At 48.3% G+C, this 22,159-nt stretch overlaps 1 protein-coding gene across 9 annotated transcripts in view; it reads right to left on the minus strand.

Annotated features, from left to right (window-relative positions):
* Window positions 1-22,159, minus strand: part of CUX2 (cut like homeobox 2) — a 325,643-nt gene that overhangs the window by 203,479 nt on the left and 100,005 nt on the right. The window lies entirely within an intron of this gene.

The following is a 22,159-nucleotide window of genomic DNA, read 5'->3' on the forward strand; positions in this document are numbered from 1 at the left end:
CCAACTGAGGCTCCATAGATCCCAAGCGTAAAACTGTGGGGTGGGAAAGAGAAATGTCAGCAGATGGCTCGCAACAGCCTCCCTCCAGGGCTTCCTGAATCTCCCTTTGAAACATCCCTACACTGGCCTTCTCCTGGGCGGCCTAGTGCCACCACCGGGCCCAGGCCCCCTTGACGCAGACCTAGATGGCAGCAGAAGCCCCTCCCCAGCTTCCTGATGGTTTTTACCTGAGGATCCCTCCTCCCCACAGCAGCCTGACATCTCTGCAAAAGTCAATGGGTCTTGTTACTGCCACTCCCAGCTCAAACCCCTACATGGCTTCTGTAGCTCTTAGTACTGACATCTGCCTCTGCTGCCCCCCACGCCCCGCCCCGCAGTCCTCACCCTGAGCCATCAGGAAAAGCCCAAACCTGACTGAGTGGCCTGAGAGGCCTGATCTGAAACCCACCACCTGCTCCAAGCTTATCTTGATCCCCAATTAAATGATCCACCAGTCCTCAATGCCCCTGGTTCTCAACCTCTTTGCGAGTGCCCAGGCTGTTCCCTATGTCTGATACTGTTCCTTGGTGTAGAATGGCCACGCTAATTCCCTGCCTGGCAAACTCATTTTTCCAGCCTGCTGCAAACAGTTCCTTTGCCACTCCTTCTCAGCTCCTGCCTCTCCATGAACCCATACAGTGTGTAACCTATGCCACAGAAAACCTCCATCTTGGGCTGGGGGGGGGGGTCTTTGTTGGGGGGGTCTTCTCTCCCTGGTGACCCTCTTGAGAGTAGGAGTCCCATCTTATTTAACTAGGGGTTCTGCAGATCTGGCCCAGAGTAGACACATTAATATGTATTAGTGATTACTGCTGTGATGAATATAATTTTTAAGCTCCCCTTGCGGCCTGGTGCCTTGCTATAAGCACTCATATTAGTTTGTTTCTCATAAATCAAGCCAAAACGAAAGATCCAGATGCCTCTGCTTCATCCCCAACTCTTCGTGCTCCAGTCTGGAAGTAGAGGGCTTAGGGATCAGCATGTGAGCGGTGGGGGGAAGGGTCCCTCAGAGAACACAGAGATGGGGGAGGGGTGTGGGGTGGGTGGGGAGATGATGGGGCTCATCCCCACGACACAGGCATGTGAGTATCTGAGCTGCTCACACTCAGCCCGGAACAACACGGGTCCGAGTTCCATGCTGCATGCCCCCGTGACCCCCACTACTATCTTGCTCTGTCAGCAGTAGTCAGGACAGGGTTAGCATGAGGCTAACCTCATGTGTAGGTTTGTTTTTTTTTTTGTTTGTTTGTTTGTTTGTTTTAAAGATTTTATTTATTTTATTTGACAGAGAGAGATCACAAGTAGGCAGAGAGGCAGGCAGAGACAGAAGGGGAAGCAGGCTCCCTGCTGAGCAGAGGGCCCAATGCGGGGCTCGATCCCAGGACACTGAGATCATGACCTGAGCCGAAGGCAGCGGCTTAATTCACTAGCCACCCAGGCGCCCCTCATGTGTAGGTTTTTAAAGACAGGTGGGACCCTGAAAAGGCGACAGGAAAGATCCTGAGTACAGACACCCAGGGGTACTATGCTCTGTCCACTGGGTTGGCAAAACCCTACTTTCAGGACTTGATACTTTATCTTGAGGAAAGAAACTCACCCTCTGAAGGCAAAACCTTTGCTGCGCTCCCACCCTGCCTCCTCTGGCTGGGTCTCCCGGACAATTCCAGCTCCACTCACAAAACGGAGTGCCTTCCAAAGGGAAGAAGGAAGCTGGAGATGGGCTGAGAAGTGGAGACTTAAGACATCAGAGGACAGACGATTAGAATGCCATGAGGCCTGGGGCAAGGGACTTCATCCCTCTGTGCCTCAGTTCTCTCACCTGGAAAATGGGTGTAAATACTAACTCCTGAGATCCCACACAGAGAACACCCAGCATGGGGCCTGGCCTCCTGCTCTGCTCCGCTCTATGTGTGGGGAGCATTACGACAATAATTTAGGTAAACCTAACTAGCTTCTGGAGAGCAGGAAGAAAGGCCAGAGGGGAAAACAGCAGCTCACGATGGACAAAGAGACTTGGCCTGGGCAGTTAGGGAACTTGAGACCATGGTCCCAGCCCCCATACCCACCCAGAAAAGCTCCGCTTTGCACCCTCTGAGTAGTCACAGGAGTGCTAACCGGCCTCTGGTGATAATGTTCAGAGTGCCAGGCAGCTCCTGAGTCTCCACACTGGGGAGTTAGGGTGTGGGGTGGAGGGTGGGGGGCACACTGTGGGGAGCATGCCCAGTGGCTAAGCCAGGAGCTGGCACTCATCCATGAGCAGCTCTCATCGTGCCTCGGGCCCCCGGATTGCTACCAGCTCTATCTTGTTCTGGGGGACATGAAAACTCCCAGCCCCTGTGCCCTTCCTGGAGGAAAGGGTGGGGGTTGGGGGCTCAGGGCCCGAGCTCTGGAGGCAGATCACAACTCCAGCAAAGAGCTTTTTGTGAAGCAGAGAGCTGCCACAGTTTATGGGCCCGGGGTGGGGGGGGGGGTGGGGGAGTGAGGGTGGGTGGCGGGGGAAGCGGGAGTGGGGGGTTGGGGGGAGGCGGTGGCTCATTCCAGGGCACTTCCAGGGCCAATCACTTTAGACCAGCGTTTCCTGACTCTGTACAGGTCTCAGCATGCCCCCCATTATGGTTTTCAGACCTTGAAAGACAGCAACAGTGCTCAAAGCAGACAAAATGGACAGAGGCTATGAGTGCCCTCAGGTCATGAAGAGCAAAAGTAGTGATGACTGTAACAATAGTGATATTAATCAAACACTCATAATAGTGACAGCCATAAATACTGAACACCATCTTCATACTGGACCTTATGCTGGCTCCTCCACCAACATTCTCTCATTTACTCTTCAGTAGAACTTTCAGGAAGTTACCATTGTTAAACTTATTCTACAAACAGGAAACTGAGATTGAAAAAGGTAAAGTCATCTCCCTCCTTATCCCTTCTTACAGACAGGGAAACAAAGACACAGAGAGGGCAACCACTTGGCTAAAAACACACAGCAGGTAACAGACCAGAATTTGATCCCAAAGTCTGACCTTCATGCTCTTAACCACAATTCTTTCCTCCTCAGCAAAAGCCACGCCAATCATTCAACTCAAGGTAGTGTTTGTTCAGGGCTGGGGACACTGTGGTGAACATGAGGAGTCCCTGCGCTCTTGCAGCTGGCCAGCTAAAAACAGAAAACTGAAAAACAGAAACTAAGGCTCCATCACTCCTGAGGGGGTCCTGAGTCCCCAGGTAGGGGACCAGGAGGGGACTTTATAATAAAAAGAGTTCACCACCTCCCAGAGATCAAGAAAGCCCTCCTGGTTAAACAAGATGCATTCCAGGCTGCAACAAAATTTCTGTACAGAGGGGCAAAAGAGGCCCATCGGACAATGAAGTAAATCCCTTCTATTGCTTAAAATGGTGTGTGCCACCGAACAGCTGAGCACTGTTCTAACCGGGGCCCAGTGGGAAGACACACACCTCCACTCCCTGACCCCACAGACCCTTCAACGTGGAGGCGACCGAAGGTACTTACTTGGCAGGAAAGCCAGGCTCTTGGCATGACCCTTGCCTCCCCCTGCTAGCTCCAGGCCCCTGTAAACTTCTCCTGACCTTCCAGCTACAACGGGATGGCTGGAGCTGCTTACTCGTGGCCCAGGTGCAGCCTCTGCTTCCCCTCTTCCATGAGGCTCTCGGAATTATCGATTCTGCCACTGGAACGGCCAGGATGATTTTGCTTAGCTTCAAATACCTGGTCCTCATGAATTCCTTGGCCAGAAGGTTATAAAGCTTCTTCTAAAACATGGGGGAAAGATTAAGCCTGCTTATGGTTAATAATACGCTGTACCCTGTCCATCAAGCTGCCTGTCTGCTATTGAAAGTTCACTATTAGATACTTATTTAAACAGCCTCGCAAGACCTCCGCGGAAAGTGCAGTTATGCATTTTTCCCCTCCTTGCTGGCGCGAACGACTATAGATAAACATCAATTCGCTCCTGCGGATCACAGTCACAGTAAATAAATTTTTCAGGAAGCTCGAGATCCGCACAAAGGCTCCACCAAGCTCCCATTTCACACAACATCAATGTTTGGCCTCCAAGAAATAAAAGCTGTAAGGTGCCCAGCACTAGGGCAAAATTATCAATTGTCAAGTCATTTTTAAAAGAGAAAGATGATGCAGCATCTCAGGGAGACATTTCCCTAATGCTTGGGGGTAAAAAAGGTAGACAGACAGTCATCTCACCTGCAAACTAACCACTGGGACTTCTCCCCCTAAAACCTCAGGGGGCCGTCCCCAAATTTCTGGGCCCAACTACTGCCCCTTGGCGTGCCCAAGCAGCCACAGCCAGGGCAGCCGGTTCCGGCTGAGTTCAGTGACTTCAGTGACTCAGCCTCCAGGTTATTTTTACTTACTCAAAGTGGGGTTTTTTTTTTTTTCACTACTTTTAGAAGTGGCAGACGAGGCTTGTCTATTATAAAATATTTGTTGCAAACACACACACACACACACACACAGGCACACATATACACACGCTTGTTCTCCACACACACTTCCCGTCTGTGTAAAAATCTCAAGTTGCTGTGGTGTAAGGGACAGGGGATGGGGAAGCTGAGATACCTGTCTGGGCAAATGAGGATTTATGTAACCCTTTGGGCCTCAGACTCAGCACAGTTCTGCCAGAGCTGGGGTCCTCTAAGCGGGGAACCTGAAGGAGACACCATTTTGGAGATGGGGGAAACTGAGGCATGGAGGAACTTAAGTCAGGGAAAGGGAAGCATAGAAGTGAACTTGAATGTACCTGTATTTGAATTTCAACTCTACCACCTTCTAGCTGTGCAGCCTTGGGCTGGTAACTTAAATTTGCCCAAGCCTCAGTTTCCTTTCCTGTGAAAGGGGACTTGCGGCAGTCTCTGCCTCACAGGGTCACTGAGAAGATTCGCTTCTAGATTCATACTCATTAATTCTACTTAAAGGGCTCAGCCCCTCCTTGCCAAGGGCTGGCAGAGACTAGGGCTGGATCTGATAGGAGGGAGCACTGCTCTTAGAGCAGTACAGCCAACCCGGTTCTAGGCACACCACTTCAGGTCACGGCCTTTGCCCCGGTTCCAGATTCTCTTTCCAAACAGTAAGACCTGGGACTCGGCAGTCTCTAGCATTAAAGTCATATGTGATGTCTTCACAACCACCTACAAGGGAAGGTGCTGTTATTATCCCCAATTCTCAGAGTGGAAAATTGAGGTTCGGGTCAGAACCGAGTTGTCAAAGACCAAGGAAGGATGAACGGCGCCAGGCCTCAGTGCAGCCCCACTGAGAAGCCTCTTCTGCTCCTCTTCCTGACTGACCAGGCCAACTGCACTGAAGACTTCAGGTCTCAGCTTTGCTGTCAGCTTCATATTTAGGACTGACACTTCCTGGCTGTGGGGGGGCGGGGGTGGGCACCATCCCCATACCTCTTCCTCACTTCTCCACAGAACTCCATACAAAGCTCAGAGCAAGTAAGATCCTCACAACATTTTCTAAAGAAGTTTGTACTGGGAAGAGTAGCGTCACCCCAGAATTTACATCTACCTGGAACCTCACACTGTGACCTCACTGGGAAAAAGGGTCTTTGCAGACACAATTAGTAAAGATGAGCTCATACTGGATTAGGTTGAGCCCTAAATCCAATGACAAAGAGAACAGACACACAGAGAAGACAGCCACGTGACAACGGAGGCAGAAACTGGAGCGGTGCAGCCACAAGCCAAGGAATGCCAAGGATGGCCGGCGGCCACCAGGAGCTAGAAGGGGCAAGGAGGGATCCTCCCCTACAGCCTTGAGAAGGATTCCAGACTTCTGACCTCCAGAACTATGACAGAATACATTCCTGTTGCTTTAAGCCCCCCAGTTGATGGTATTTTGTCGCGGCAGCCCTCGGAAGCGAATACAGTGCTATCCTATAAATGTGCACAGAACCACGGTGACAATTGTCTAGACTTTTGGTTCCAGACTAGCTGGGATGAAAATAAAAATGGGCCCTCTTGGCTGGAGAACCAGGACGAGGTTCTGGGGCCGCACAGGCCATCCAGTCTGCCATGGCCCCTGCTGTGTCTCCTCCAGGCCTTCCTGGAAAGGGCACGGCTGAGTCAGGATATCCACTATAGCAGCTTTGGGGCTATAAATCTCACTTTCCTCCTCTGAACAGGAACAACAAGGCTAGCCTCACCGGTTATTTATTGTCAGTTGCCTCTTACAGAAGCCATTCTCTGTCCCAGGCACTGTGCCCAGTCACCTGGTTCCTGTCAGAAGCAGGAGCACTATCTTCTTCAGCCACCTTCTGAGGTGAGACTAGAGGGACCCCTTACACAGATGGGCAAATTAAGGCTGGGAGTAGCTGGAGTTAGCTAGGGCATGGCACAGATAGACACAAAGCCCAGTCTGTTGGACTCCATCACTTCTTAATCTAGAAGAAAGAGAAGCAGGTATCACAAAGAAAGGCCTTGGCACACAGTAGGTGCTTCATAAATGCTGGTTTGGGGGCACCTAGGTGGCTCAGTGGGTTAAGCCTCTGCCTTCAGCTCGGATCGTGATCTCAGGGTCCTGGGATCGAGCCCTGCATCGGGCTCTCTCTTGGCAGGAGTCTGCTTCACCCTCTCTTTCTGCCTACTTGTGATCTCTCTCTGTGTCGAATCAATCAATAAATAAAATCTTTAAAAAAAAAATAAATGCCGGTTTGCACTTGCTGCGGAACCTGCTATTTGATGAGGGTACTATTTCTCAATAAGCAGGAAAAGGGAGGAGAGCCCAAAGCCAGTCTTCACCATTAAAAGAAAGAAAAGAAGCGATAGTTGGTATATCTGTATTATGCTGGTCAGGTTGCAGCACATTTGGAAAACCACCGGACAAAATAAGAGAATTGTGTCTTCAGCATCAAGGACCTTGTTCCCCTGGGGACAGTCAAGGCCTCTGGGTGGGGTCTGGGATTTGGGGTTTTTGTTGCTCCCTGTGGGGCAACAGCACCAGGAGCATTTCATTTGACCCTCACAGAGACCAAAGATGCCAAGAGATGGGGAGATGGGAACTACCCCTATTTTACAGATGAGATCATGGAACAGAAAGGTAAGAGGGGCCTCCTGTAAGTGACCTCGCCTAGAATGCAAGTCAAAAATCTGGTTCACCCAAGATGCTCCTTCTTCTGGTCCCTCGCAGAGCTCTGTCAATTCCACAGACTTTGACCCAAGTTTCCTCCCACAATACTGCTCCAGACCCCTGTGGCTGCTTGCCAAGAGCAGCCCCCACCCTGGCCTCCTAGCCTCCACTTGAGGCTTGCCTCTGCTCCTCTCCACTCCACAGGACAGCCAGCGTCACTTTTCTCAAGTGTAGGTCTAGCTGTTATCACTCTTCTTTCAAGTCCTCCATGGCCCCCCCTTAGCCCTCAAGATGAAATCTAAATTCCTTACCTGGCCACAAGCACCCTGGGATCCCTCCAGAAGAGACTGAGGGCCAGGGTGACTGAGTTAGGCTTTGGGCCTATTTACTGTTCAAGCATTAATGCCCTGGTGTCAGTTTCCCAAAGCACCTGAAACTTCTGACCTCTGAGCCTTTGTATCTGCTGTTCCCTTTCCCTGGAATTCCTTTCCCTCTCTTTCCTCTCACTCACCTGGCAACACCCAGTCATCTTCCAGCTTGCGGCTTAAATGTTGCCTCCTACAGGAAGCCTCCCAGATTCTCTGGGTGGCCCCTTTGACAGCATGTGCCTCCTACTCAGGAAACCAACAGCTAAGGAGAACTCAGGTGAGGGGAACACGGGCCCCAAGGAGCCATGCCAGGGAAGATTATCCCGGGAAGGAGCACAGATTATCTGGAGAGGAGCAAAGCTCCTCTCAGCTTACTCTGTTCAGAGCTCTGCGCCCCAGGGCAGACAGATCAGAGCTCCCAATTAGACCACAGACACTGCCAGGGACTGCTGTTCCCTACAAAATGTTCTCTGTTTTCTTATTTAATCTTCATTATTACCCCCATTCCCAGATGATAAAAGAGAGCCTTGGAGAAAAAAAAGCACTTGTCCTAGGCTTTGCAAAGTCTGGTGATGTGCAGGACAAACACTTGATCTCAGCAATGCCAGACTTTGCCTGTGGCTCTGGCCACCACACCACGGGGCAGATGTGCTGGAAACAGCAACGGTACAGCACAGATAAAAGGAACTATGATCAGCACCCATGTGCTAGAGCTGGAGAGGACCATACTTGTTCCACTTGAAATAACCCCCAGTTCTTCTTCTTTCCTGTGCCTTCGTCTCCCCAGCTGTAAAATGGGCACAAAACACCAACACTGTACACCTGACATCCTCACATAAGGCAGGGAAGGTCTGGAAGGGGATCAGGACTCCTGAGTCAGCAGGTCATTTAGGAGCAGTCAGGCTTCTGGGGAAACCCAGGCCGACTCTCAGCTATCTCTTTCCTATAGAGCTGTCAGTCATTTAAGAGACCAGCTATGGTACCCAGCTCCGTGGTCAGACATCATATGATGATGCACGAAGGAGGTAAGCTTCTTGGCTCTGCTTGGCATCTAAACCACACAGACTCAGAGCTGCAGATCTAGAGGAAAGAACTCAGGGTTTTGGGCCAGACACTCCTAGGTCTGAGTCCCATCTCCACCATCTGCCAGCTGTGTATCTTCAGACAAGTCCCTTAACCTCTCTAAGCCTGTTTCCTTCCCTACCTACTTCGTGCAGCTGCTGGAAAGATCTGAGTTAATGTTAAGGGGTTAAGTCCATTGCATTTCCAATATTTGATGAAATGCTTTTACTCCTTTACTTTTAAAAAAAATTGAACATTTTGGGGCACCTGGGTGGCTCAACTGGTTGAGCATCTGCCTTCAGCCCAGGTCATGATCTCAGGGTCCTGGGATTGAGCCTTACATCGGGCTCCCTGCTCAGTGAGGAGTCTGCTTCTCCCTCTCCCACTCCCCCTACTTGTGTTCCCTCTCTCTCTGGCACCCTCTGTCAAATAAATATATAAAATCTTTAAAAAAAAAATTGAACATTTTATTGTGAGATCATTGTCGACTCATACATAGTCATAGCAACAAATGCAGAGCTCTCCTGTACCTTTTATCCACTTCTGCCCACGGTAAAAACTTGCAAAAACAGTGGTACACAGTCAGTTACAATCAGGATACTGACATTGATACAGTCGAGATACAGAATATTTCCATCACCACAAGGGTCCCCCACATGTCGTCCTTTTATAACCATACCTGCTTCCCTCCCTGTTCCCATCCCATTCTCTATTTCTATAACCACTAATCTGTTCTCCATTTTTCTGGGTCTTAAGAATGCTATATAACTGGAATCATCCAGTATGTCATCTTTTTGGGGACTGGCTTTTTTTCACACCATAGAATTCCTTCAAGATTCATTCAAGTTGTTAGCTTATCAATAGTTCGTTCCTTTTAATTGCTGAGTAGTGTTCCATGGTACGGATGTACCACAGTGTGTTCAACCACTGACCTGCTGAAGAACATCTGGGCTGCTGTTTTAGGACTATTATGAATAATGCTGCTGTGAACACACATGCGCAGGTGTTGGGGTGAGATTAAGTTTCCACTTCTCTGGAATATTGTCTTTCAGTTTTAAATCCTACAGGCATATGATCTCATTCCTTTGACAAATATTTACTGAGCACTTACTATGTGTAGGTACTGTTCTGACATTAAGGATAGAACAGTAAATGAAGGAAAGACCCCTGCCCTCCCCAGTAATGCAAAACTGAATAACTGAGCAGATGATTTCTAGCGAAGTCTACTCTCCAGCAATACACAGAAATGGATAAAGTTCACTGATTAGTGATAAATTTAGTAACTGCTTCTACGAGGAGGGTCAAGTGATAATCATTTGAGTCCATTACCTTCTTGTTAAACCTGTACTGCCTCAAGATGAAGAGCCAGAAAATTCTGTAGCAACTTTTCATTCAGGGCGTCTTCTTTAGGAAGGTCCTTGTTATACTGGAACAAGCCTACAATGTTCCCATTTCACAGGTTTTGGAAGCACCAACGCCATCTCCTGACAGCTCAAATAACAGCAACATTTCTTGAGTGTTGACCAGGTTCTGAATTGTTCTGAGATGTGTCATATACAGCACTTTGAATCCTCTTAAGGATTTAACTTTTAACTATAAACTACTTCCTGAGACAACTACACTATTAGTTCATTTTACAGAAGGGAAAACTGAGTCATAAGAGGCTAAACAATTTGACAAAGAGCATATAGCTGGGAAGAGCAGGGACAGGATTTGAACCCTCAAAGACAGAGGGTAGTGATTTCATGGCCTCAACAAGGAGTCATCTTCCTCTTTGGTCTACACACACTTCTGCGATGTTAACAGTCTTCTCCTCCTGTTACCACACACCTCATTAAGGGTCCCGGACAGTGACTGTTTCCAATATAAAGTGGACAGTTCCTCATTAACTATGAAAGACCTAAGTGCTGATCACCTCACTCAATGTTCTAAGCTCTCGTCATTATAAAACGAAATAATCAGGTCAGTCAACCCTATTGCCTGGGATCAAAATGTTTTTCTCTCCTCAATGTGCCTTTGGCCAAATGGTCCCAGATGCCAATAGGCTGGGTCCTTTCTCCATCATGAAATAAACTTCCTTTTATGTCTTAAACTCCTGACATCCACTGCTCTCATGACAATGAAGATGCCAGTCATGATGTAATAGGAATATTTAACCTCCAATGTTTCCAAAGTCTTCAACAGGAGCGAAAGCTTGATCTTTCTCACTGACAGGGGTTGACAGCTGGGGGACATGATTATTGTGCCCATTATTAGAGAAGTCTCAGCTTGCTTCCACGTTGCTTCCAGGTTAAGTATAAGGTACCTAAGAATTATGCAACCAGAATTGGGCTGGACCCTTACTGGAAGGTAAGAAGACAGCAGGGAGCAAGAAAATTTCTCAGAGCTTACACTTCAATAGGGGACACAGACTCTAACTTAATAAATAACCCAATATCCAATTACAAATTGAAACAACTACTAGGAAGGGCACCAGAGGGTGCTGATAAAAGAATAAAGAGGGGAAAATGTGCTTTAGCAAAAAAAAAAAAAAAAAAAAAAAAATCAGAGAGGGCCTCTCTGGGAGGAGATGGGAATTGAATTAACCAGCAATTGAAGAGCATCCGGGCAGAGAATACCATGTGCAAAGGTCCAGGGCCACAAACAAGCTTTTCAGAAACCAAAAACATTTAAGGAACTCTCTAGCTTTGTCTCCTTTCACATTCCCTATTACTCACTTAGTCCCATTCATGATGTGCCTCAAGTCTTCCAAACACATTCCCCCATAGGGAATGCCTGGAACATCTCCCAGGCTTTCTGCATGACCTGTTCCACATGTGTGCTGGTAAATGCTTCATAAGCAGCTCTCTGGGAAAAAAAAGTCCTCACTTGTAGCATCTGCCATTTCCATGGTGTAAATACTCCCACCACGGCGGAAGCCAAGCAACCAGCCAGATGTCACTGAACAAGAAGCCGGGAAGAGTTGAGGGTAATTGGCTCTCATGACCCTGCACAAGCCAACTCTAGCACATCACCGGCTTGCTCTCTCGCATCAATTCAAGCCTTTAAATGTCGTCTCTTGGAGCGCCTGGGTGGCTCAGTCATTAAGCATCTGCCCTCAACTCAGGTCATGATCCCAGGGTCCTGGGATCAAGCCCCACATCAGGCTCCCTGCTCAGCAGGAAGCCTGCTTCTCCCTCTCCCACTCACCCTGCTTGTGTTTCCTCTCTCGCTGTGTCTCTCTTTGCCAAATAAATAAATAAAATCTTTAAAAACAAATAAATAAATAAATAAATAAATGTCGCCTCTTAATCCTGTCCTAATACCCTCCCCCCCATCAAACCAGCACCCCTCCCCACCCTCTCACACCCAGTGTTCATCTGTTTCCTTGCCACCCCTCTCTCTTGAGCAGCAGGGCAGCTCCGCGAGGACAGGGAATTCTGCGGGCTGGCCCGCTCACTGTTACATCACCGGGGTCCAGAAAAGGATTAGCACATAGGAGAGGCTCCCTAACATTCAGAGCATAAAAGGACGACGAGAAGGCCTGTGTGGCTGGGCTGCAGTGACATGAGGGACAACAGGGCTAGGTCAACAGGGCCAACTGCCCATGGCCTGGAGCCTCTGATGTGAGCCTTGACTTTCCTCTGAAAGTTTCTCAGCAACTGAGTGACAAAACTGCTTTGTGTTTTAAGAAGCCTCCTTTGGATGCTGGGTGGGGAGCGGTCACCCCAAGGGGCAGAGAGGGGGGGCGCTGAGGGACACTCTTGAGATGCATTCTGGGGACAGAGATCCTAAGGACAGAGATCCTAAGGCTTCCACAAATCCCCTGTACCCAGCAGGAGCCTCTCCAGAAGGGGGTCGCGGCGGGCCGTCTGCCAACCCCCCAGCACGTGGCTCCTCATTATACAGTGTAGTTGCTGCTGCCAAGCCTCCACAGCCACTTGCATACCGTTTTGCTTTTAAAATAGAAGTTTCCTGTGAAATTGCAAATAATTCATCGCCAAGAGTCCTTAAAACGTTCACAGGTATTTAAAATGCTATATAATCAAGTTCGCAAAAATATAAAGTGTAAGCGTTAAAATACTTTAATGTTCTAATTAAAACCGACCACTTATGCCCTGGCGCTGACTCCTGTTTACTATTTCTGAAATAGCCGGTGGCCTGCTCTGGGGAAAAAAAATTTTTTTAAATTGGTCTTATTAAAAAAAAAAAAAAGCAGGGGGCGGGAGTTAAGTTTTCTCTCTCCAGCAGTACACTGAAGGAACTAAAAACCACGCTCTCTAAAATATCCACAGGTTGCCAACTGCTAAGGTGTAAGGGGGCAGGGGGTCTGTGGGCCCCTCCACCTGCTCCCTTGAAAACACAGACTAGGTAGAGATGGGAGAAAAGGAGAGGAAAAAACCAGCATTCTGAGAACACCCACCGCCCCAGATACAACCAACCACACCAAACCACCAATTAGGTCCTCAATGTTGGAAGCCCGGAGGGAAATCATATTTATTTATAAGGTTTAAGGAGATGGGTCAAGGCTCTATTTCCTCATAAGCCCTGGTCTCTGCCAAGCACAGCTATGATACCTTTGCATTTGTTGTTCCCTCACACTTACCCCTGCAAACTTCTACTCAGCTTTCTGTTCTCGGCTCCTCGAAGCTTTCCCTGGTTATTCCCAGTACTCATCCTGTTGTCTGCTCGGCTCCCACTGTTCTCCTGTGCCACGGGTGGCTTGTCGCTCTGCTCCCACCAAAGCGACCTTGAATGAGCAGGTTCTTGAGCCAAATGTGGGCCACCCCATTAATGGCAGCCCCTGACCAGCTGCTGGGCTGGTCCCGACCTTGGCTCCCATCACATAAGCTCCTTCGTGCTTCCCTTCCTTGGCACTGAGTGCCATCCATTACCACGGATTTATTATAATCTAGGCGTTTGCTTGTTCAGCGCCCCCTCCTCAACTGGGCAATAATTTCAGGAGATCAGAGGCCACACAGGTCCCCAGGGTCCATCTACGTGCATCCAGTAGGTATGCACTAATGGCATAGAAAACAGTCTTTAAGTTTCCTCCTGGATTTCAGTCCTTTTAATAAAAAGCTTCATTCATTCCTTCATTCAACAATACCACCCTCCCCCCTTAGCAAGAATCCACTTTGTATCAAGGCCCAGAGATACCCCAAGATGCATGGGTTCTGGGTTCCCCAAGCCCTCTGCACCCCAAAGGTTCTTCTTCCTTTTCCATTTACCCCTAGCTCCATGGACCCATGGGGCTCTGGACCTTGGATCCTGGACCCTGGGACACCAGACTCCAACATTCTTCTTCTCCATGGTCTCCCTGACCTTTTCATCACTGGCCTTCTAGTCCTGTTCTCAAAGGCCTTGAGCACCTGCGTCCTCCCTCTCCATTCCTGCCCTACTTCTGGGCTCTATCACCGTTCACCAGCATGCTGGCTGCTCCCTGGCTGGACTCCCTGCTCCCCCTCAATCTGACACAGTGGTTCTCAGGTGAGGGCTACTGTGCCCGCCAAGGGACACTTGGCAATATCTGGAGATATTTTTGGTTGTCTCATTTAGGAGGAAGACAGTAGGTAGAAATCAGGGATGCTGCTAAACATCCTACAATGCACAGGACATCCCCCACAACCAAATGGTCCAAAATGTCGCCAAGAGTGTGGAGGTTGAGAAATTTTGTGATCAAAAGAACCTTTTAAGCAAAGCTCCAAACATTTCACTTTATTGCTCAAACACCTTCTAGGGCTACCTATGGCCCACAAAGCTACTTAGCATCTCCTCTTGACATTCAGGACCCTCCCTTCCCGCAGCCTAACCCCCATCTCCCTTACATGCATGAGCCAAGCTGGCCTGTTTAGCGCTTCCCAGGCTTGGTCCTGACCTTCCTACCTCCAGGCCCTCACCCATGCTGTACACGCCTCCGTCTGTCAGCCTGTCAAGCCTTCCAGCTTTCAAGGTTTGTATGAGGGCCCTATCCTTTCTCCCAGGCCCCCCAGCTGATCTGTCTTTCCTCTGCTCCTGTGCCCTTGGCTTCAATTTCCCCTAGACCACATGCCCTGTCCACTCTGCTCACTGCTGCTTATGGGTTCTCTCAGACTCTGGAAAACCTGGCTGGTCTCGGTCATCTCTCCCCGCAAATATACCCAGCACAATATTTGTCATACAGTAGATGTCCAAGAGATAATGAACTAATTCAAACACCTTTTTTCACTGAAGTTTCGAATCCAGAAAATCCCCTAAAGGCAAACCCAAGTTAGGCCATCAGTCTTTTGTTGGACTGATTCCAATCCTTTAGTTTTGCCTTAAATGATCCGTTGTGATTTCCACTTTTCCCCTTCTCCTGAACTCAGTGCAGAAGCCTGAACTGCTCTGTGCACAGCGTGAGCAAAAACAGAAATGCTACCAAGCTCCACGTTAGCCCCACCGGCAACCACCCCAGCCTTTCCAGGGATACTGCTGCTCTCTGCAGCAGGTCAGCTTCAACATACAAAAGAACACATTCCCAGGGCTGAAAACCTAAAAACCTCCTTAAGAAAGCCAAACACAAAAATCACTTATAATCTCCACCACCTTAAAAAAAAAAAAAAAAAAAAAAAAAAAGCACAAAAGAGACCTAGGAGCTATTCCACTCAGGGGTGAGGGAGCTGGGGTATTTATTCACCAATTCCTGGACTGAGAACTACTCCCAGGGGTTATGTCCCAGCACTTCTGGCCAACCCCACTCTCAGACAAAGTGGTCTTTGTGGTTTTAGACAAAACCCCCAGGGCACAGAGATGAATCATCAGCAGGTGGAAGCTTGACAGAAGACACTGAAAAGTCCCAGGGGACTGGTGACAGCATCTGCTAATCTGCTTTTACCTCTGCCTCAGGCTACATAGTGGATGACCAATGTCCCAGCACCAATTCTCAATACATCTAGCAACCACCCCTTTTTTTCAGCTGGGGATCCCCAGCCCAGCCCATCCTACTCCCTTCCGACTGTTATGAACATCTGTCATGCTCTTTTGGCTTGCCAGTGTCGGAAGCTTCTTATGGTTGGAGAAGTCCCACCTTATATAAGTCTTGGTGGAAGGCTGTGTCCATTTCTGCTTCTTGCAATTAAGAGTCCTGGATGCTGGTTCCTCCTCCATTCTTGGGGTGAAGCTCAAACCTGGGACCAGGCCAATGAACAAATCTTATTCCCCTGGCCAGAGTGGGCTCTGCTCTTTTGGATTTACAAAACTTACACATTACGTGCTGCTCAGGGCTGGCTTTTATCCACATAGCAATACACAGAAGACGGTTCCTTGGAACCTTAAATAGTAATTGGTCTTTGCCTTCTTAAAAGACAATTTCCACACTTTCAAAAAAAAAAAAAAATGAAAACAAAATCCAATGCATTTTGCTTGGAATAATACTCCTTGAGAAAGCTGGAATCAGGAGGTATTTGCAAACATTGAGTGGGCACTAAGTAGACAGCAGCTAAAGGCAAACCAGAGGAGACTCCCTCCCCACCCCCAACACTGTAGTAGCTACTCAGGCCAGCGATGGGGTGGTGAGGGCTGATCTCTGGATCCCAGGCACTGACTGCACTTCTTGGAAATGCAGCCATAACCAGGGGGCCTTCATTACTCATTTTGAACTTATAACTATAATAGCTTCTATTTATTAAAGAATTACTATGTTGGGAATTCATATTGAGCTTAAACTCAATAACCACATCATTGCAAGTTCACAACAACTCTACGATAGCTATCATCAACAGCACATCCATTTTATGGGTAGGAAACTGAGGCTCAGGAAAGCTCAGTGGTAAGAGTAGTAATAATAACTCAGATTTATTGAGTCTTACTATATACCAGGTTCTGTTCTAAGTGCCTTCCATTGATTTACTTCGCTCATTTTTTTCAACAGTTATTTGCTGAGCACCTACTATGTACCAAGCCCCATTCTAGATGGAAGTCAGAAGAAAGCAGGACAAACAAAAATTTTTGTCCTGCTGGAGCTGATATTTTATTTTTTTTAAAGATTTTATTTATTTATCAGAGAGAGAGAGGGGGAGAGAGCAAGCACAGGCAGACAGAACGGCAGACAGAGGCAGAGGGAGAAGCAGGCTCCCTGCTGAGCAAGGAGCCTGATGTGGGACTCGATCCCAGGACGCTGGGATCATGACCTGAGCCGAAGGCAGCTGCTTAACCAACTGAGCCACCCAGGCGTCCCTGGAGCTGATATTTTAATGGGAGAAATCAGTGAACAAGATAAATGGTTAAAAGATATACAATGATCAATCACGTTAAGTGGTAAGGAAGAAAAATAGCAGGGAAAAGAATAGAGAGAAGGAATGGTATGTGTTTAAGAGAGAGAGAGAGAGAGAGAGAGAGAGTGTGTGTGTGTGTGTGTGTGTGTGTGTTGTGAAATTTTGGTTAAGGTGGGCAGAGAAGGCATCCCCAAGAAGATAACTTTTTTTTTTTAAGATTTTATTTATTTGGCAGAGATCACAAGTAGGCAGAGAGGCAAGCAGAGAGAGAGAGAGAGAGAGAGAGAGAGAGGAGGAAGCAGGCTCCCTGCCTAGCAGAGAGCCCGATGCAGGACTTGATCCCAGGATCCTGAGATCATGATCTGAGCTGAAGGCAGAGGCTTAACCCACTGAGCCACCCAGGCAGCCCAAGAAGATAACTTTTGAGTAATGATGAAATAAGTGTAAGGAGGAAGCTATGATGATGACAAGTAAGAAAAGAGGGAACAGTACATGCAAAGGTCCTGGGGTGAAGTGTGCCCCACCTGTTCAAAGCAATAAAGAGATGATATTAACATCATTTCCAGATGAGGAACTGAGTTGTTGCTCAAGGTCACAGGCAAGCAAGTAGATGTGTCAGAACTAGACTCCAGGACTTCTGGCACTACATCAGATGGCTCTTTCTACTAAGATCCCTAGCAAGCAATTACTCTGTGCAATGCCTGGATTAAAATGTTTGTAAAACTCCGCTTGTCACAAAGGCAGCTGGCAAGTGAGGTGTCCTCCCCCAAGTCCCAAAACCACATGGACACTCCCAGTCCTGCAGATACACACATAGGTGTACAAGCAGGCCCTTCTGCCCTACCCCAAAAGACAGATAGTGCAGGTACAAGAACAGCGGCACTGAGGGATGTACAAAGATTAAACTAATAAATAAAGCTGCCTAATCGATGGTTCTTGGAGCAGAGCACTAGGGAATGAGAAATCGCTACTCCTGCTGGGAAAGTCTAGCTCCTCCATGTCCTACCAAATCCACAACCTCAACCAGCAGCAACAAGAAAGACAAGCTGAGCTGGGAAGAGAGAAGGGTCAGGGCCCACCAGGTATAACTGTGTGAATGTAGGCAAGCGACTGCCCCTCTCTGAGCCTCAGCTGTAAATCAAGGATGCTAATACCAGTCGTTGACTCTAAAGACCACTGCAGGCCTATCCTGGTGAATGTCGCAGCGTATCTATCACAAATGTTACAGAGAATTTTGGCCAGATAATACTTGCCTATGGCAAAAGTTCAGAGGCTACAAGGGGGTATAGAGGAGAAAGTCAATCTCCCACCCACACCAAGTCCCCTTGCCAAGGACGATCACTATTGGCAGTTTCTTATGAGTCCTTCTGGAAAGTTCTATATCAAAAATTATTCTTACTTGCTTATATGTGCAAAGAGCAGCCTGTCTGAAGTCACGAGCTTATGAAAGGCAGTGCTGAGACTGTAAGCCCTCATATCTACCTGACTCCATAGTCCGTCTCCAACCTCTGTACCACCCTATTCCTAGCTCTTCTTTTGAAGAAAAGTCTGGAGGACCAGTCCACAGATGGGCCATGTTCTGCCACAAAGGATCCCTCCACTCTCATGGGACCAGGCCACCACAGGCCTAGGGCTATAGGCCTCATCAGGCTGGGCCAGGGCCCCACCCGGCCAAAGCACCACCTCCTGTTCCTGAGCCACCTGGCCACGGACCAGATTTGGAGAACCCATCCCTTCGCCCTACTCCATGCTGTGTCCCTGGTCCACATCCCCATCACTGCTCACTGCATGGCTGCAGTAGGCCCTGCAGTGGTCTGCCAGTCCTACAGCCCCCTTTCCTCAGAGCGACCTTTTCTAAGGCAAAACTTGAACAAATCACACCTTTGCTCAAAACCTCCCCAGGGCTCCCCATGGCACTACAGATAAAACCTAAAGTCCTTCCCTACGTCCCGCAGCCCCTGTTCACCTTTCCAGCCTCCCTTCCATCTCTCTCTCTCTCCCTTTGTCACCCACTCACCTGCCCCCTGGCCTCCCTTGCCGCCCCCCCCCCCCACAGCATGCCCACCTCTAGGCCTTCACCCCTGCTTTCCTGCCTGCCTGATGCTCGTTTTTCATTTCTCTTTACTCACAGAGACCTTCCTGGACCACAGTGGAAACTAAGTATTCTTGTTATTTTTCCTCAGAGCTTCCTCACAGTACTTCGTCACTTTGTAGTTATACGCCTTGTTTCTCCTCCACCCCCTGCCTCAGCTGCTCTCCAGAACATACGCTCTGGGTAGGCAGTAGGCAGCAACGGTGTCTTTCTCAATGACATCTTCAGCCCTGACGCCGAACACAGAGCTCGGTACTCACTGTCGGCTCGACTGTCTGTTGAATGGATAAATAAAATGATCAGAAGAACTCCCTTCCACCACGAACCTGTACGCATCCAGTTTACTCATCTGCCCGCTTCCACAGATTTTCAGTTCTGAAAATTTGAGTGCGGGTCTGGAAACCCAGCTACCTCCGGAGCTAAAACGCCGTTGCCACCTTTGGCTGTTGCCCAGACTCCCTTTGTCTCCTCCCTTGCTGTTACATTAAGCAAAACTTCTCCATTGGCAAATAAATGCTTTTTCCATCAATAACCACGGATGACTAAATCAAACCTTTAGCTGCTGTTCTTATCTCTTAAACAGACCCATGGATTTCCCAACTAATCAGAAGGTGAATCAAATGCTGCCATTTGAGGTGGGAGATAATCCGGTCAATTTCTTCCAGGAGGAGGGATCTGGGTGGGAATTTGCGTATGGCCCCCAAAAAACAAACACTCTTGTAAATAAAGCCGCCCTCCATCCTGTCTCCACAATGCAACTCTTATTGAGTGAGTCAGGTGTTTGGCTGATTAAAAATTGATCCATTTCAAAATCTAATCAACAGAATAGGATTCTTTCATACGTTATCAAGAGAGCTGCTGACATCGAAAACCAAACCTGTTATTAACCCATGAACTCCAGTGACCCGCCGCTCGCCGCTCTGCGGGACCGTAAATTATTCAGTGGTCCAAGACTGGGGCTAGCAAGCCTGATGGATTTAGACAGGGGCGCAGTCCAGGGAGTTCAGGTCGATGGCGTGGCCCCACTGGTCCCCAGAGGCTAGGGTTCCAGACACTTGGGGTCTTCGTATCATGACTGCGAATACATTAGCCCCATCCGGCTGGGTCTTACCATGGCTGTGCCTTTGACGGAAAAGCCTCTCTCAACTCTCCATGCAGAGTAGGCAGGTTGGCCGGGGCCTCGGGTGGCTGTGGGGCTGGGGTACGATATTATCCCTAATTCCCAAGTTAATAAATTATTTTCCTTGAACTACAGAAAGGGAAAAAATAAACAAAGATGAGGGGTGCTGGTTGCATTTGCAAACAGTTAGGAACAGGCAATACAGTCAGTTTAAATATTTTACCTCCTCGTGCAAGGAAGAGCTCTGTTGCAATGGGACTGTTTAAAAGAGGAGATGAAAAAAGCCAGCCATTGGCTGTTTATGTGTCTGGTAGGGCCCAGAGGGGCGACGGGCTTTCTTGCCAACTTCTAGACTCTTTGACCTTGAATTAAAGCCTCGTTAAGAGTCATATCTTAGAAAAACAAGAGCAGAGTAAATAAAGGGTTTTTTAAAGGACACATACATACCCACGCCAAAGTTTCCATCCTGCTAAGCAAGCAGGAAATCCAGCGGTTGCACTGGCATTATTATTTTGGGGCCCATATTCCACAGCTGACCTGATTAGAGAGGATGATTTAAGAGGGGAAAATATTAAGTCTCAGGCAGGGCTGGAAGGAGACTGGAAAGTGGAAGGAACTGGACCACCAGCAAGGGCTCTACAGAGCCACCTGTGGCAGAGCCAGGAAGGTTCTGGGAGCTGGGCAGGCAAGCTACAGTCGAATCCCAGCTCTAACACTTCATGGCTGTGATCACGGGCATGTGAATCAGTCCCTCTCAGCCTCAGCTTTCTCATCTGTTAAATAGGAATAATAAAGACACTATGTATTTTAATTTCTGCAGGTTCTCCCTGTACCTGTATGAGAGGTACAATGGAATTACACTGGAATTACTCAACAGATGGGATCTGTTGTTATTGTTAATATTATGGCTATTATGATGCCAAATGTTTTGCATTCCTTAGGGGAATATATGATAAAGTCAGCAGTGGATTAACATCCTTCTCAACTGCGTATTTCCCAACCAAATGCTTGACCTTCCAACCTGCCTCTTTAGTGCATGAGGCTTTAGCAGGGACCCAGAAAGAACCTATATAATATGTGCTTGAGCCTGAAAGCCAAAGTCTTGGGTTCAAATCCAGTCCTGCCGATTGATAGCTGTGTGATTTTGGGAAAGTGAATTCATTTTTCTGAACCTTAGCTTTCACAACTTTAAAAAAAATGGGGTGATTATACCAACTTCCTGGAACTCACTTAGCATGGTGCCTGGCACATAGTAAGTCCTCAATTAATACTAGCTGTTATCACTGTCATTATTATTCAGACTCAGTTTCCCATTTGGTCAAATGGAGACTCTTTTTTCCACTTGCTAGCCACAGCTGAACCTGGCCAGAGCCTCCTACTGAGTGACCTGGGCAAGTTACTCCATCTCTCTGATCCCTGGGTTCCTCTCCAATAGGGGTAAATAATGAAGACTACAAACTCTGAAGGGCAAGCCCCCATCTGGCGTGGCCACAACACTACTCCCTCACTCGACAACCATGCCGAGCCTACAACAAACAAAAGAAAAAAGAAAGATAGCACTATAATTAAAATATTTGCTTGACGAGTTCTTCCCCCCCAAACGTCTGGGCCCAGCACAAGCTCTCAGCCACAAATAAATGTAGAAAGAAGGCGAATATTTCCTCCTTACACCCAACCCCTGAGAAGCCCTCACTGCAGGGGCAGAAAGCACCCAACCCACTCCAGCCTAAACTGCTTTCACATGTTGGCTCTGCCCCAGAGAGTATCCAAGAGGCTAGAGAGAGGCTAACTCCCCAGCTAACAGACTCGTATAGATCACCAGGAATCCTCTCTTAAATAATAATATATTTATAAGTCTGAGGCCCCTATGACCTCTCCTCAAAGCAAAATCATCTCTGAAGGCTCCTCGACCTGATCATATTGATCCTGTCTGAGCTGTGTAATTTTGTGGCTTTGAGTTGAGGAGACAAGGACGGCCTGCCCAGCTGGCTGTGGCCTGGCGGCTCCAGGGGTGCCTGGCAATGGCTGAGATGAAGAAGAAATCAGATCTGTCCTCCAAAGTCAGAGGAGCGACAGCTCCTGCAGGCAGGTCTCAGGGAGGGGATAGGAGCTCGCAGTGAGCATCGCCTCTGTCGACCACTGTCCTCAGGCCCAGCCTGCCCC

The sequence above is a fragment of the Mustela nivalis genome (genome assembly GCF_964662115.1).
Source record: "Mustela nivalis genome assembly, chromosome: 14".
Taxonomy (NCBI): domain Eukaryota; kingdom Metazoa; phylum Chordata; class Mammalia; order Carnivora; family Mustelidae; genus Mustela; species Mustela nivalis.